This window comes from Coffea eugenioides, chromosome 2 (genome assembly GCF_003713205.1).
Source record: "Coffea eugenioides isolate CCC68of chromosome 2, Ceug_1.0, whole genome shotgun sequence".
Classification (NCBI taxonomy): domain Eukaryota; kingdom Viridiplantae; phylum Streptophyta; class Magnoliopsida; order Gentianales; family Rubiaceae; genus Coffea; species Coffea eugenioides.
The window spans coordinates 31,693,438-31,710,011 of NC_040036.1; the positions used below are offsets into that span (position 1 = coordinate 31,693,438).

The following is a 16,574-nucleotide window of genomic DNA, read 5'->3' on the forward strand; positions in this document are numbered from 1 at the left end:
TATGGCGCGCCTTACTTTCAATGTTGGCGTAAAACTCGCGCACCAGGTCTGGGTAGTAATGGTTTGGAAGGGTGAGAATCGGAGCCCATCCTAGCTGAGCAAAAGCTTCTGAGATGTTGTACATCATCTCAACTGGTGGACTGACGTGCATCTCAAATAAAAACTCCAAATTAGCACGCGCCTCATGCCACTCCTGATTCCTGCGAGTGTTGAACCTAGCACTGTCAAATACCGATCTTCCCGCTCCACGGGAGGTGCCCTCACCAGGTCGACGGTTAATTGGTGGAGGAGAAGGTGAATTCTCCTCTTCAGTCACCTCCATCTCTTCATTAACCTCCCTCTCCTCACTACTAGAGGATGAAAGTACCGCTCTTCTTCCTCTTGGCATAGTACCTAAAAAATATTTCAATTATTCACATGTACTACAACTCATTTTTTTGGCAACAAAAGTTCAGCATTAATCCAAATAACCTCAAATACAATTGCTTAAGTTCTAATCATTCAATGATCGTACAAGACATATTTTCTGCCTAAAGTTGCCCAAAATCACCAAATTACACAAGATATGTATCAATTATAATTCAATTAGTGAAAATAGGAGCAATTATGATTATAACTATTTAGAATTAACAATAATAATATGCTTTTAGCTATAATCATGTTTAGGCAAAAATTAAACTAACTAACTCACCAAATCAACCAAATTACTCACTATACACAATGCACATGCTTAAACATCATCAACTAACCCTTTTTAACCATAATTTAACATCACCAATGGCTCAAAAACATCCTAGTTCCTTTTTCCAATTTCATCTAAATATAGCAATTGTGAATTTTAAAGTACTTGAAAACCAATAAATTGCTACATTTAAACATTTAAACATGCTTAAACAATCATAATAATCATGAATAAAATCAAAAATAGCCATGAACCTCATCAAATTTTCGAAATTAAAAGATGTCAGATAGCTCAGGATAAAAAATATGAACTTCTAAAATCAAAAGATTTGATGAAGAAACTTACCTCAATCACGTAGAAGGATGTTTGGTGATGCTAAAAATGCAAAAAGCCCTATGAAACAACCTCCAATTGACCTCCAATTGAAGAAATTGGAGTTTAAGAACCCTAACCTTCAATGCTTCAAAAACCTGATTTTAAGTGTTTTTCTTGAATTTTAATCGGTTAAAAAGGTTGTATGAAGCTCAAAAGGTGTTGGGGTGATGATTTCTAGCAAGATTATGGAGTAAAAATGAAGATTTGTGAGGTGGGTAGAAGAGAAGAAGAAAAACGCGCCTGAAAAATTAAAAAGAGAGGAAAAAATGAAGCTGAAATCGCGTTTCTGAAGGCTATATTCAGACACACAAAACGCGACTCAAAACGCGCCTTCAACTCGCGTTTCTGAAATCGCGTTTTCTTCCCAAATCTTGCAGCACTTAAAACGCGACTGTGTTTGAAAACGCGACTTAGAGTCGCGTTTCATAAGTCGCGTTTTTGAGTCTTGATCCAGGCTTGAAAACGCGATTTCCATTAAAACGCGACTTTGGGTCGCGTTTTGAAGGCGCGTTTTCTTTTCTGCAGTTGCAGAATTGAAAACGCGATTCTGAGAAACGCGACTTGTAGTCGCGTTTTCTTTGAAAACGCGTTTTCTGCTTCGATTTTTAGCAGAATTTCAACTTTTGAAAAATTACAAAAGGTACCCCAATGACTCAAAATGCACCATAGATCATTTGTTTGCCAATTTTAATGACTGGAACAAATGTAAAACATTAAAAACATGCATTTTACCCCTTTATAATGAATCAAAAACACCTTTAATGCAAATCGAGGGGTTGAGTTGCTTGATCAAAGTTTGCCCTTTTCACCTCAAATGGTCATTCTTGCTTCCATTTGCCAACCCTATCACACAAAAACAACAAATTAACTAAAACACTTATTCAAACCACAAAATCACACCAATTTAACACATATAACATAAACATTGGGTTGCCTCCCAATTAGCGCTTTTATTTATAGTCGTTGGCTCGACTCACACATTCAGTTTCTTAATTTGAAGAAGAGTCGCCCAAAAGACATATGAGTCCTTTGGGTACGATTTCACCTGCCAAGTAGGGTTTCACTCGTTGTCCATTGACCTTAAACCTTTCATTTCTTGAATTTGCCAATTCAACCGCTCCATAGGGAAATACTTGAGTGACTTCAAAAGGTCCAGACCACCTTGACTTTAATTTTCCTGGAAATAACCTCAGGCGTGAATTGAATAAAAGCACTTTTTGCCCTACCTGAAATTGTTTAGGAATAATGTGCTTGTCATGCCAATATTTGATCTTTTCTTTGTAAATTTTGGCATTTTCATATGCATGTAACCGGTGTTCCTCCAATTCACTCAGCTCAAGTAATCTCCTTCCACCTGCAAGATTAAAATCTATATTAATTGCTTTAATAGCCCAATAAGCTTTATGTTCAATCTCTACAGGTAAGTGACAAGCTTTTCCATAGACTAAACGATACGGCGACATCCCTAAAGGAGTCTTAAATGCCGTTCGGTAAGCCCATAGTGTGTCATCTAGCTTTGTAGCCCAATCCTTGCGTGATTTATTCACAGTTTTCTCCAAAATGAGCTTTATCTCACGATTAGCTAGCTCCGCTTGTCCATTGGCTTGAGGATGGTACGGGAGTGATGTCTTGTGCCTACAGCCATATTTAAACAATAAGGAATCCAGTTGTTTGTTACAAAAATGTTTTCCTTCATCACTTATTATGGCCTTAGGTATACCAAACCTGCAAAAAATGTTCTTTTTAAGAAACCTAAGTACAACCTTAGAGTCATTAGTGGGTGAAGCGACTGCTTCTACCCATTTAGAAACATAATCCACTGCTACTAAGATGTACTTATTATTAAAAGAACTTGGAAATGGTCCCATAAAGTCTATACCCCATATATCAAATAATTCAACTTCTAAAAAGGTAGTTAGGGGCATTTCATTCTTTCGAGATATATTTCCAGTTCTTTGGCATGCATCACAATTTTTAACATATTCCCGAACGTCTCGATACATGGTTGGCCAATAAAACCCTGATTGCCATACCTTTGCTGCAGTCTTTGAAGTGCTAAAATGACCACCTGTTTCAAGATTATGACAATGATATAAAATATTACGTACCTCATTTTCTGGAATACATCTTCGTACCATACCATCGGCACAATGTTTGTACAGCAATGGTTCCTCCCAAAAGTAACTCTTCACATCATGCAAAAATTTCTTCCTTTGATGATAATTAAGCCCTTTTTGAATTTCCCCACTTACCAAATAATTAGCGAAATCTGCATACCATGGAGAGTTGCTAAGTGCTAGGACAAACTCATCCGGAAAATTCTCTTGGATCGGAACTTGATCTTTGACTGGGATATATTCCAAACGTGATAGATGATCTGCAACTAAATTCTCCGATCCCTTTTTGTCTTTTATCTCCACATCAAATTCCTGCAATAAAAGAATCCACCGAATTAGTCTTGGTTTTGCATCTTTTTTACGTAACAAATATTTAAGAGCCGCATGGTCCGTATATATAATAACTTTAGATCCTACTAAATAAGATCTAAATTTATCCAAAGCAAATATCACTGCCAATAGCTCTTTTTCTGTAGTTGCGTAATTGAGTTGTGCCTCGTTTAGCAACTTGCTAGCATAGTAAATGACGTGCAACCGTCCTTCTTTCTTTTGTCCCAAAACTGCTCCAACCGCATAATCACTTGCATCACACATCAATTCAAATGGTAGTGACCAATCGGGCGAAGTTATAATTGGGGCTGAAATCAATTCCTTCTTCAACCTTTCAAATGCAACCAAACAATTGTCATCAAATTGAAAAGGGATATCTTTACATAATAAATCACATAATGGTTTTACTATTCTAGAAAAATCTTTAATAAAACGTCTATAAAAACCAGCATGTCCTAAAAAACTTCTTATCCCCTTGACATTGCTTGGGGGTGGCAATTTTTCGATGACTTCTATTTTGGCTTGATCCACCTCAATTCCCTTGGAGGAAATCTTGTGTCCTAAGACAATTCCTTCTTTTACCATAAAATGACATTTCTCCCAATTCAGTACAAGATTTGTTTCCTCGCATCTCTGCAAAATCAATTCCAAATTATGAAGACACTGATCAAAAGATGAACCATACACAGAAAAATCATCCATAAATATCTCCATAATTTTCTCAATATAATCAGAAAAAATAGCCATCATGCATCGTTGAAAAGTTGCGGGAGCATTGCATAACCCAAATGGCATTCTTCTAAAGGCAAAAGTGCCATAAGGACATGTAAATGTGGTCTTCTCTTGATCCTCTGGAGCTATAGCTATTTGATTATATCCTGAAAAACCATCAAGAAAACAGTAAAATTCATATCCAGCTATTCGCTCCAATAATTGATCAAGAAATGGTAAGGGAAAATGATCTTTTCTTGTTACCGTATTTAACTTACGATAATCAATACACACTCTCCACCCTACCACAAGTCTAGATGGAATTAATTCATCATTTTTACCCATGATTGTAGTCATTCCACCTTTCTTTGGTACCACATGAATTGGACTAATCCAAACACTATCGGAGATAGGAAAAACTATACCTGCGTCAAGCCATTTAAGAATTTCATTTCTTACCACCTCTTTCATGTTTGGATTGAGTCTTCTTTGTGTTTCCACCACTGGTTTGCAATTGTCCTCCAATAAAATTCGATGCATGCATATAGAAAGACTTATACCTTTAATGTCTGAAATTGTCCATCCAATTGCCTTCTTATGCCGTCCTAGAACTCTTAACAACTTTGCACATTGTTCATCATCAAGGTCAGCACTAACAATTACAGGTAAAGTTTTATTTTCTCCAAGAAATTCATACCTTAGATGAGTCGGAAGTGGCTTGAGCTCTAACTTTGGAGGTTCAATTTCTGAAGATTGTGAAAACCCTTTTCCTTTGCCAAGACTTTCATACAAATTACCCCTTTTATAAGGTGCTTGAAAATCCAAGTACTTGGGCCAATTCTTCAATTTCTTCACAAACATCTTCTTGCTTACCTAAACTCATTAAACAATACTCAAGAGGATCTAAGTCAAAGTTGGCTTGACTCATCTCTTGGGTTAGTTTATCAATTGTGCCAATAGAATAAGCATGATCGGTAAAAGACGGGTATTTTTCCATTTCATTCAAATTAAATTCTACCTCTTCTTCACCTACTTGAAACTTAAGCTTGCCATTTTTGACATCAATAATAGTACCTGCAGTAGCTAGAAATGGTCTACCTAGAATAATTGGCATAGATATATCTTCTTCCATATCTAATACCACAAAATCTACTGGAATGATAAATTTTTGAACTTTTATCAATACATTCTCCAACACTCCCAATGGATATCTAATAGACCGATCCGCTAGTTGCAAAGTAATATTAGTGCGTTTAAACTCATGCAAACCCAATTGTCTAGCCACCGTTAAAGGTATTAATGATACACTAGCACCAAGATCACACAATGCCTTAGAAAAATCAACGTTACCTATGGTGCAAGGTATAGAAAAACTCCCCGGATCCTTCAACTTCGGTGGTAGCTTATTTTGAATAATTGCACTACATTCCTCCGTTAATGCTATTGTTTCGCAGTCTTCCAACTTTCTTTTTCTAGTCATGATTTCCTTGAGAAATTTAGCATAAGATGGAATCTGCAAAATAGCATCGGCAAAAGGAATGTTAATGTGCAATTGTTTGAAAAGTTTAACAAATTTTTCAAAATCTTTATCAAACTTATTTTGCTTTAATCTTTGTGGAAATGGAACCGCAGGGGGTATTGGAATGGTAGTGGAAGATGATGGTTGCTTTTCTCTTGGATTCTCCCGACTATTTTCCTCCACAATCGCCTCTTGGTTCCTCTGCTTTTCTTCTTGTTTTTCATTCACATCTTTCTCAACTTCCTTCACTGGAGGATCTTCTAATTGTCTACCACTACGAAGAGTAATGGCTTTCACATGCTCCTTAGGATTGACCTCTGTTTTGCTAGGTAATTCTCCTTGATTTCGATTATTCAAAGAACTAGCAATTTGACCAATTTGGACCTCTACATTCCTGTACATTGTAGTGAGTTGGTCCAACCTTCCTTCTACTCGCTCAAATCTGTCCGAGGTAACTTTTGCAAGCTTTTCCACTGCCATCTCCCAACCAGGTTTAGTTTCAGCTTGTTGTTGCCTTGATTGAAATCCCGGTGGATTGATTGGCCTTGGTTGATTTCCTTGATCCTTCCATCCGAAGTTTGGATGATTTCTCCACCCCGGATTGTAAGTATTCGAGTAGGGGTTATTTTGAGCATTACGATTGTAATTATTGACGAATTGTACCTGTTCAGAATCAACACACTCATTACTATCATGTTCACCTCCACATATAGAACAACACGCTACATGTGCATTAGATGAACTTGGACCAACTCCACCTTGTCTATTTAGCAACTTCATCACATTATTCATTTGAGCACTCAGCATATTGAGAGTGTCCATTTCTATCATACCTGCGTGACGTCTTGTATTACCTCTCTCATTGGCCCATTGGTAGTTATTTGCTGCCATTTCTTCTATCAAATTATGAGCCTCTTGGGGTGATTTACCCATTAAAGCTCCACCTGCAGCTGCATCGATCATAGTTTTAGTAGAAAAAACTAAACCATTATAGAAGGTTTGTATGATTAACCATTCCGGCAGTCCATGATGTGGACATTTCCGAAGCAAATCTCTAAACCTTTCCCATGCTTCATATAATGATTCTCCTTCCATTTGACTAAAACCAGTGATATCCATTCTAAACTTAGCAGTCTTACCTGGTGGAAAATACTTATTTAAGAATGCTTTTGATAGTTCATCCCATCCAGTGAAAGTATTAGGAGCATGAGAGTGTAGCCAAAGTTTGGCCTTATCTCTCAATGAAAATGGGAACAACCTTAGTCTTATAGCATCATCACTAACTCCATTCATTTTAATTGTATCACAAATTTCCAAGAATGTAGCTAAGTGTGTATTAGGATCTTCTACTGCATTACCTCCAAATTGAGATTGTTGAACCATTTGGATAAGTGATGGTTTAATCTCAAAATTGTTAGCATTTACCGTAGGCCTTACTATGCTTGTTTGAGATCCTTGTGTTCCCGGTAGAGTATAATCTCGTAGAACTCGCCTATTTTGGTCATTTTCCGCCATTTCTTCTTCAAATGGTAGTTCTATCAAAATGTCCTCTATCGGTTGCCAAATCTCTTGTTCCTCTTGCTGTTGTGTGTGCCTCCTTTGTCTACGTAGTGTCCTCTCAATTTCTGGATCGAAAGGTGTAACTTCCCGAGACGCCCGGTGCATACACTACAAACAGAAATAAGAGATATTATGCAATTTCAATTGTCAAAAACTGATTACAATATAAGATTAAAAATAATCAGCTCAACTAATAAAAATAAATCTGTCTAAATTAATAGAGTTGATTAGGCTCTAATATTGCAACGGCGCCAAAAACTTGACGGGCTTTTTTTTTATCAATGCAAGTTTAATTCCGAATTTACACCCGTTGGACTGCAAGTATACAGGTCGTAATTGTAGTACAAGATATGTATCGGGTCGATCCCACGAGGAGCAATTAAAACAATTATTAGATACTAATTTACTCTATTATTTAGACTTACAATTAATTTGAGCAGAAATTTCAGAATGTAATTCAACTACAAAAATTCTTAACTAGATAAATGCAATTTCACAAAAGGAATAGAATTCACTAAATATTAAGATCTAGGGATGTAGATTCCACTTATGATTCAAAAGATCTAAAATGAATTAATTCAACACTTGTTACTGCTTTTGTTTAACCAAGGATTCATTTCCAGAAATACCAAAATCACATTCTCATGATGATAATGGGTTAAAACAGATTAGTTTTTCCTAATCTCTTGGTAAATACTAAATCTGTTCTTATTTACACATGAAATGCAGATTTCATCCACTTGAATGTATTTCTATTCTCATGAATATACAACTCAAGTTCTACTTATGTCATTCCATTATTTTTACCATTTCTCAATGAGTAAAAACAACTATAAACCTGCTATTGGTGATCAAGCAACAACAAGTAATCCAACATACACAAGTAGATAAGTTAATACAAGACATAACAAGCATAAATCACAATCACTTCATATCATTTGGCCATAAGCTTCATCTACTCCCTAGATAAAGGAAATTAGCTACTCATGAATGATGAAACACTCATAACTTCATTAATGCAAATCATCATAAAATTACAAATACAAAAAGAGTAAAGAAAGTCTTAGCCAAGATATGGTGAAGCCTTCCAAAAATCTCCTTGTCTTGAACTTAGATGATTACAAGATGAAACCTCAATTGTCCCTTGCAAGTACCTAGCTAGAGAGACTATGTTTTTCTGTAAGAAGCTAAGCTACGAATGGATGTCCAGACCTCTCCCTCTATCTCTGCATAAAAACTACTCAAAAGCTCCATTTTTCCAAGTCAAATTCTATCCTTTGATTCCCAAATCTCCACTTTGTTAGCATAGTCAAAAACCAATATTTTTGACTTGAAAATAAGCCACTTTTCTTGCCCTTTTGTCTTCTGAAGCATGTGCACCGAATTCCCTTGCATCTTATAGCTGGAAAGTGGTATGAACACAAGAGAATTGGCTGAGTCAAATTGCAGAATTTCGGCTATAAAACGCGCCTACACAAAACGCGGTTACAAGTCACGTTTTGTGTACTCGCGTATTCACTTTAGCCTTACTTCATCTGCGATTTTCTCTATTATAAAGGCCGAACTAGCTTTTGTGCAAAACACAAAAGTTGTAGCCCTTTGAGTTAGCTTTCCAATGCTTCAAGAATCATCCAAATCGGAGCTTTGTAGCCTGAGATATGATCGAAATACTGTCACCTGTTCAAACCTCTGTTTTAACTTTCCGACCACGGGGTGCAGCTTCTGTATTCCAACGTTTTGCCCATGAAGATGGCAGAAATGGATTTCGATGTCTTCATACGAATTGTAGGTCTCTTTCTTAGCTTTAAAATGGTATAAAAATCACCTCAATCCGATGAGTGTAGCTCCAGATATGATCAAAATATTGAAGAGTGTCAAAACTGTCTTGAAGTGCAATTCTTCACTTGAACGTTTTTCACTTCATTTTTCTTTTCACCACTTAAATTCATCACCAAATCTCTATTTTTCACCTCAATTGACCTCCTTTGGTGATTGATTCATTATTCCTGCATAAAAATGAAGTTTTTACTATTAAAATCAATAGAAATGCACTATTATCCACTTTTACCAAAAATATCTATTTTTACCAAAAACCTCTTTATTTTAATTATAAAACTAAATAATCAACTCAAAATTAACTAATAAAATGCACTTAAAAATACGTAAAATAAACTCTTATCAGTATGTTTCTCTGTGACAAGTTAGTAGAGATTAACAAGTGTACATGGAATAAAGAAGTAACACGGAATAGACACCAAGAGTAATGGAATTTAATTAATTAATTGTATAATATAATACAAGTAAGAAGCAAGATTGGTAGCCAATTGATAGGGCTGGTGATTTAAAATGGAATATCCCCCGTTGCCAAAATACTATATTTGGACTAATTTGCTCTTGTGAATTATACATATGCATACTGCCTATTACATGAATTATACATATACATTTATTTTTTAAACTACTTTACTCGTATTAACATTATAGTAGTGCAACTATATTGCCCTTGAACTAACTTGCCCTTGAAGTAACTTGCCCTTACTGAACTTATTTTGTCAATCACATTCTAAATAAATAAAAAAATCCTATCAATTGGGTTCTGTGAATGATAACGTCGGATATATATAAAACCCTTGAGTGACAATTACTAGTTTGTATATATTAAAATCCTTGATTTAATTTATAATTTTAATAAAGGTTATAAATATTAGAAATGGTAAATTAACCTTATTAGGAAGAAATTGCAAAATAAGGGGCACTTTTGTCATTATAATAGCAATCCTATTTTACCTAATTCCCAACCAAACACATTATAGCATTTTTTTAAATATATCTCATCTAACTCAAAATCAACCAAATACTAGATAACTTGGATTATTAATTCGGAATATCCCCTCATTGCCAAAATACTATATTTGGACTAATTTGCCCTTGTGAATTATACATGTGCATACTGCCTACTACGTGAATTATACATATACATATACATATATATTTTAACTACTTTACACGTATTAATATCATAGTAGTGCAACTATATTGCCCTTGAACTAAATTGCCCTTACTGAACTTATTTTGTCAACCACATTCTAAATAAATAAAAAATACTATCAATTGGGTCCTGTGAATGACGACGTCAATAAGGGGATATATTAAAACGCTTGAGTGACAATTACTAGTTTGTATATATGAAAATCCTTGATTTAATTTATAATTTTAATAAAGGTTATAAATATTTAAAAATGGTAAATTAACCTTATTAGGAAGAAACTGCAAAATAAGGGGGACTTTGGTCATTATAATAGCAATCCTATTTTACCTAATTTCCAACCAAATACTAGATAACTTGGATTATTAATTCGAAAATGACTCAATCCAAGATTGATAACCCTATTTTGAGTTACCCTATTTTAATTAGCCTGTCAACCATATTGATCCAAAATTCAAACAATTAGGGTAAACAAATATAAAATTCAAATTGTTTGACTAACTCCATTTTGATTTTAGCCATTACATAGTATCAAATTCGGCCCACTAGTTAAACTTCTAATGACAATTACAAGTACGATTTGTCTATTTGATTTTTGGGCATCTAATTTTGCTTGTTTTAAATGATAAAGCCATACTAGAATGTTGATTACCAAATCAAGTGCTTACACTACTTAGGAGAACAAATAAAACATTGCCGGACTTGATCACTTAACATATACTACCAAATGGCCAACTCTAGTTGATAACATGCGGCCCACTTTAATACTAAATAATTACCGCTAAACTCAATGTGTGCCGACCAATACCCATACAGAATGTAAACACCACCGAGGGCCTTAATTGCAAGCACAGTCATTCATCAAAGAATGGGAGCCAGCAAAATACACATGTCTCGGGGCATTTGCTATCAAATTTTGCTTTCTTCTATGGAAGTGCAATAACCAGCTCATGCTTTAGTACCAAATAGGTTATCATCCATTGGGTCGAACATATATGAGTAAGTATCCATGCTTCAATTAACCTTACCCAGTGGGTAAATATATGCATTTAAATTGTTGCCACGTGAGAAATTTGCCCTTCTCTCCGCACGTGAGCCGGTTGCCCTTTTTTCTACACCATTTTTTCTTTCTTTATTTTCTCTTGATGTTGTACGAAATTGATTTGACAAGTGCCTATTTTTTCAAGCGATTTTGTCAGTCTAATGACATTTTTGTGGTAAAGACCACCTTAACGTACTGTATAACTATCCTTGTTTATGTCATTTGGAAACCTATCACAGAGATGACAATTCCCACATTTTCCTTCCTCTTAATCATGATGCTTGTTAATTTTTTTTTCATTTTTACTTTTATTCATTTATGCTTATTTATATACTTTTATTTTACTAAATATCGGATACCTTTTAAGTTCTTTGCTGCCTTCATTCTTTACATTTATATAGATATATTGGTCTACATATTTTGCTGGTCTTATTTTTTATTTTATTGAAAAGAAAATTGATCTCTGATGAGGATCGCTAGTTAGAAAAAAAACGTCGTGCTAGAGAAGTATTACGCAACCTCGCCTCACACAAAAAGGCTGAATTTGTGGCTAAAAAACAGCAATCAAATTGCATTGAGGACATCCTCAATCGGATTGCAGTAAATCTAAATTAGGTACTTTATCGTCATCCTCGAATTGCAGTGAGGACATGGAATTGAATACGATTATTGCTCAATCCATGGTGCAATCGAACACATTTATTTTGGATGTTGCTGCTTCTGTTTTAGAAGCTCATCAAAACCTTCAAGAAGGTGCTACTTTGCATGGTATTTGTGAATTTTATTAGTTATATTTATAATATTAATTATTAACACAAATTTACTCCTATTTAAATACCTTGTTCTATCGACTTCTTCATCTGTTTTAAATGTCCCATTCAATGGCAAAGACTTGCGTGATAGTGCGCCAGGTAATTATTCTATATCTTACATATAATAGTAAGTTCTTTATGCTATTCATTGTCTATGTCTATGAATCTTTTGTGTAAATCTCTATGTTTTGTTTCGATAGTTGCAGAGTACATAGGTAATATGAAGCCGCCAGATGAAACGCATGACGTGTCAAACATCGGATCAGCAATTGTTGGTAGCCTTTGTAAAACGATAATATTCATTTATTATACCATCATTTGTGCTTAAGTTGTGCTATCTATTAGTTCTCTTTATGACGGCTTCTTTTCCTTCTTATGTATTTCTTTTCATACTTGCAGAATCTGTAGATTATACCACACCAACAAACACAACACAATCTTTCTCAAATACCATATCACCTCCTATCGGTATTATTTCCAGTGCAATACTATTCATCTATTATATGTCTGCTTAGGATTGCCTTTTAATTAACTATATCTTTTTCTTTAACATCAATAGGTCATCGCGGTAGACAACAGAATAAATCTCGCATAATAGATCATATACCAACTGAGCCAAATATTTTGGCCAAAGTTAAGGATTGTGTATACTGTGCTGCAAAGCATTTCTATTTAGAACCCCTTAAATTTTGTTGTTGTGTTGGTGAAGTTCGATTGGCACCTATTCAAATGCCTTCAGAATTAGTCAAATTATACAGAGCTAATAATGAAGAGGCAGGAACTGCATCCACATGGTAGAGACAAGTTATCTATTTTAACCCATCCACATAAAAAAAAAATACTCAAGTTTACTTTAATCATTTATTTTATTCTGTAGGAACTACATCCAGAAGATACTGCTCATATATTGCCAAACAAAAATAGCATAATCATCTTTTACTTCCAATACAGATGTTGGGACATCAAAGTTGAACATAATCTTTTAACCTACGGTTGGAAAAAAAAATACCGCGATACCATGTTATTAGATCAGGCTATATTCTCATAATTTCCCATTTAGCAATGAATGAATATTGGATGCACATATTCAATGACGAACTTGTAGAAATTTCTCCAATATGAAATAACTATAAAAATTATAGTTTCACCATTCATTGCTTTTCTCATATTCTGCTACTTCACAGCACATATATGCTAAATTTTTATTCAACATTAAACAACATTTTATACAATAACCAACTAATAATCCTTTCCAATTATCCTCATTTAATAAAAATTAACCAGCTAACAATTATTTTATATATATTATAAAATAATTTCCTACATCAATACTTACAAAACAAAACACACTATTAGTACGTACGGGTCACATATGCGCAGGGCCGCTGGACTAGTATTATAAAAAACATAAGTTAAATAAGTATATTTTACTTGCATAACCCCTTGAAGTAGTATGCGCACAATATATATATATATATATATATACAAATTGATGTTTTTTCTCACTTTTGTATTCTCTCTTTCTTGAGTCGCACTTGCAAAAGTTAAAAGCTAAAGCAATGCCACCAAATGTCATTATTACCAAAAATTAGAAAAATAGCATAAACTTTTATTATTTTCTGTTTATTTTATATATAATCTAACATTTCTCAGACTTGGATAAATTGAAAGGGGGATAATATTGTTTCCTCTTTAGTTGGTAGGACTAGACATTTTTCACCTAAATAAAAGGTTCAAATTAGATTCCTATATTGAAGTGTTATGAGATATCATTATCTTAAATTTATTTTCTGTATGAATACAAGAGTTTAGTGGTGTTATAAACATGCAGCATGCTAAAATCTAGGCTTCGTTTTATGTTTTATTAGAAATTCATAATCATTCAAAAATAACCAATCAAAGGGCATGTAAGGACTTTCAGCAATTATAAGGAAAAAAAATAGAGAAAGTTGAGAATTCTATGACTTGTACAACCTCAAAAAAGTCCCATGATGAATTGGTATAAAAACAAAAACACATATATAGACATACACACAGATTGTGCCCCTCTAGTTATTGGAAAAATTTTACGTGGACTATTAAGCATGCCTTGTACTTATTCCCGAACCAATGAAAAAAACTTTTTTTATTAGTTTTAAACCAACTACTAGAGATGCCATTGTGGCTGCTTTATAATAGTAATTATTATTATTATTTTGGGGGATGTCACTTAACTTCCAAATAGGATTCAAATTGTAGTGTAAAACAAACGGGGGATGTGTTAAAGGAAATAACGAGGGGTAGTTCCCAAACAAAAACAAAGACTGTGAATCCTGATCCCTAACAACTTTTGTCACTTAACTTCCAAGTAGGATTCAAATTGTAGTGTAAAACAAACGGGGGATATGTTAGAGAAAATAACGAGGGGCAGTTTCCAAACAAAAACAAAGACTGTGAATCCTGATCCCTAACAACTTTTGATTGATGAAGTATCTATATATGTTTTGTCTAAAGCAATTGCTTTTTCAACTTTCTTCTTATTGTTGTTTTTCTTGTTAATTTCACAGAGGAGCAACAGAGCACAGCAAATAACAATGGCCCAAAAGTCTGGTTTTCTACTAGAAAAAAAAATACTCCTTTTTTGTTGTTTGTCGGATGCTGCTTAATAGAATCATATACTAATCCTCCCTTTTGTTTCCCCCTCTCTTCAGAGCTGGTCTTGCGAGGTTTGCAAGGATGGTCTCTGGCCGTTTATCACAATCAGGAAAATCTGCAACTCAACGGTATGACAATTATTTTTTTTTTTTAATTTCTTGTTGCATTAATTCTGTTCCCCCAATTTCAGAATCTGAATGTTGAAAAAAAAACCCGATTAATTCTGAGCAGTTTGGTTCTTTACTGATTTCATGTTGTTTATTTTTCCATGATTTATTGTGCTTCAGGCGGTCTTCATGCCGAACGTCTTCGTGCAATTCTTGTGATTGCAAACAACGTATTGGTAATTCTCTAATATGGTGTTTCAGGGCTTTGATTTCCATCTGAAATAGATTTTGCGTGCAATATTGAAGATTCTGTCTTCTATTTTGATTTGCTGACAGATGATATATGTAATGCTGAATGGTTCTATGTGATCTTAAGTGCTGGCACATTGTTGTAAGTATTACTGCCAATTTTCTGTACGGCGCTGCTTGTGGTTAATAATATCCTTGTGCAAATAGGCTAAGAATCTAGGATTAATTTATCGATTCCAATTTTTGAATTTATTTGTTCATGTTAGTCTTTAAGCTTATCTTGATAGGTCCAATTTAGAAGAGTAGCCATGTGAGTCCTTAAGAGATCCCCAGTGAGGATTTTTCGTACATTGGTTCTTCTAATGATTTTGATATCAGTTTTTGTTCTAGTAATTTGCATATAGTGTGTTGGTCTAATATTTTGATTTTTTTTTTCTGCAATTTCCCATTCTCCCATCTTTAGTTTGTAAATTGTGCTCATAATGCACTTTCTTAATTCCCACAGTTTAAATTGCGTTAAATAATAAATTGAAAGTAAAATTTCCTTCGGGACGCTGGATGGCCTAATCATAAATTTCTGTTTTTCACCGATGTGTTTAGATAGGAAATTATTTGAAATATTATTTACAATACTTACTGTAAAACTTTTTACAATGTGGTGTATATAAGATAAACAAGTGATTGAAAAAAATAAAATGGTGTGTCAAAAAATTATATTCGTGATATAAGTAAATATTTTTTGATAAATAATTCCTATCCAAACATTACCGTCACATATTAAATTACTCATTCGTACGTATAAAATGTTACTTGTTTTTGACTTTTCTGAGTCTGCATAAGTCTGTGCGTATTATATATATATATATATTCTAATGTATGAACTAATATATGTGTTCCTTTTCGTGGCTTCAGGTTGGAATTTGCAGTTTACAGTTTAAGGTATGTCGCATTATTGTCTAATGAGATAGGTTCATGTCACTAAGATGTTAAGAATATTGCCTAATCTTTATCCATGGCCTTTTTTTTTTTTTTTTTTTTTTTGTGGACGAACATGGTACGTCTCTTCAATCATCAACACCCCCCCCCCCCCTCCCCAAAAAAAAAAAAAAAAACACAAACCCAAAAAACAAAAACCAATTTTTATTTTGTCTTTTGGTAGTTGCTTTCGTCTTTTGCCATCGTTCTTGCAATAAAAAGTGTGATGAGGCTGTCAGGTGTTAATAAAGCTTATGTTGTGCTAGTGCTTAACTCTAGCTATTTGTATATGAAAAATGTTAAAGGGCAATATATAAGTGTTTTACATAATTACATGCTAGTCTTTTAGTAGTTAATACTCGTTCTAGCTAGGTGTTGGGGCTTTACCGAGCTTACATAAATAAATAGAAACCAAGAGAGAAACATCAATTATTTTCTCATTAATAGCCACATGATTTTTTTTTACATTCTTGAT

The 16,574-nt window shown here is 34.1% G+C and overlaps 1 non-coding gene across 1 annotated transcript; it reads left to right on the forward strand.

Annotated features, from left to right (window-relative positions):
• Positions 1 to 6,755: 6,755 nt before the first annotated feature.
• On the forward strand, positions 6,756 to 6,862 carry LOC113764330. The gene has a single exon (XR_003467600.1). It is a non-coding gene; the product is annotated as a small nucleolar RNA R71 (small nucleolar RNA).
• The last annotated feature ends 9,712 nt before the right edge of the window (positions 6,863 to 16,574 follow it).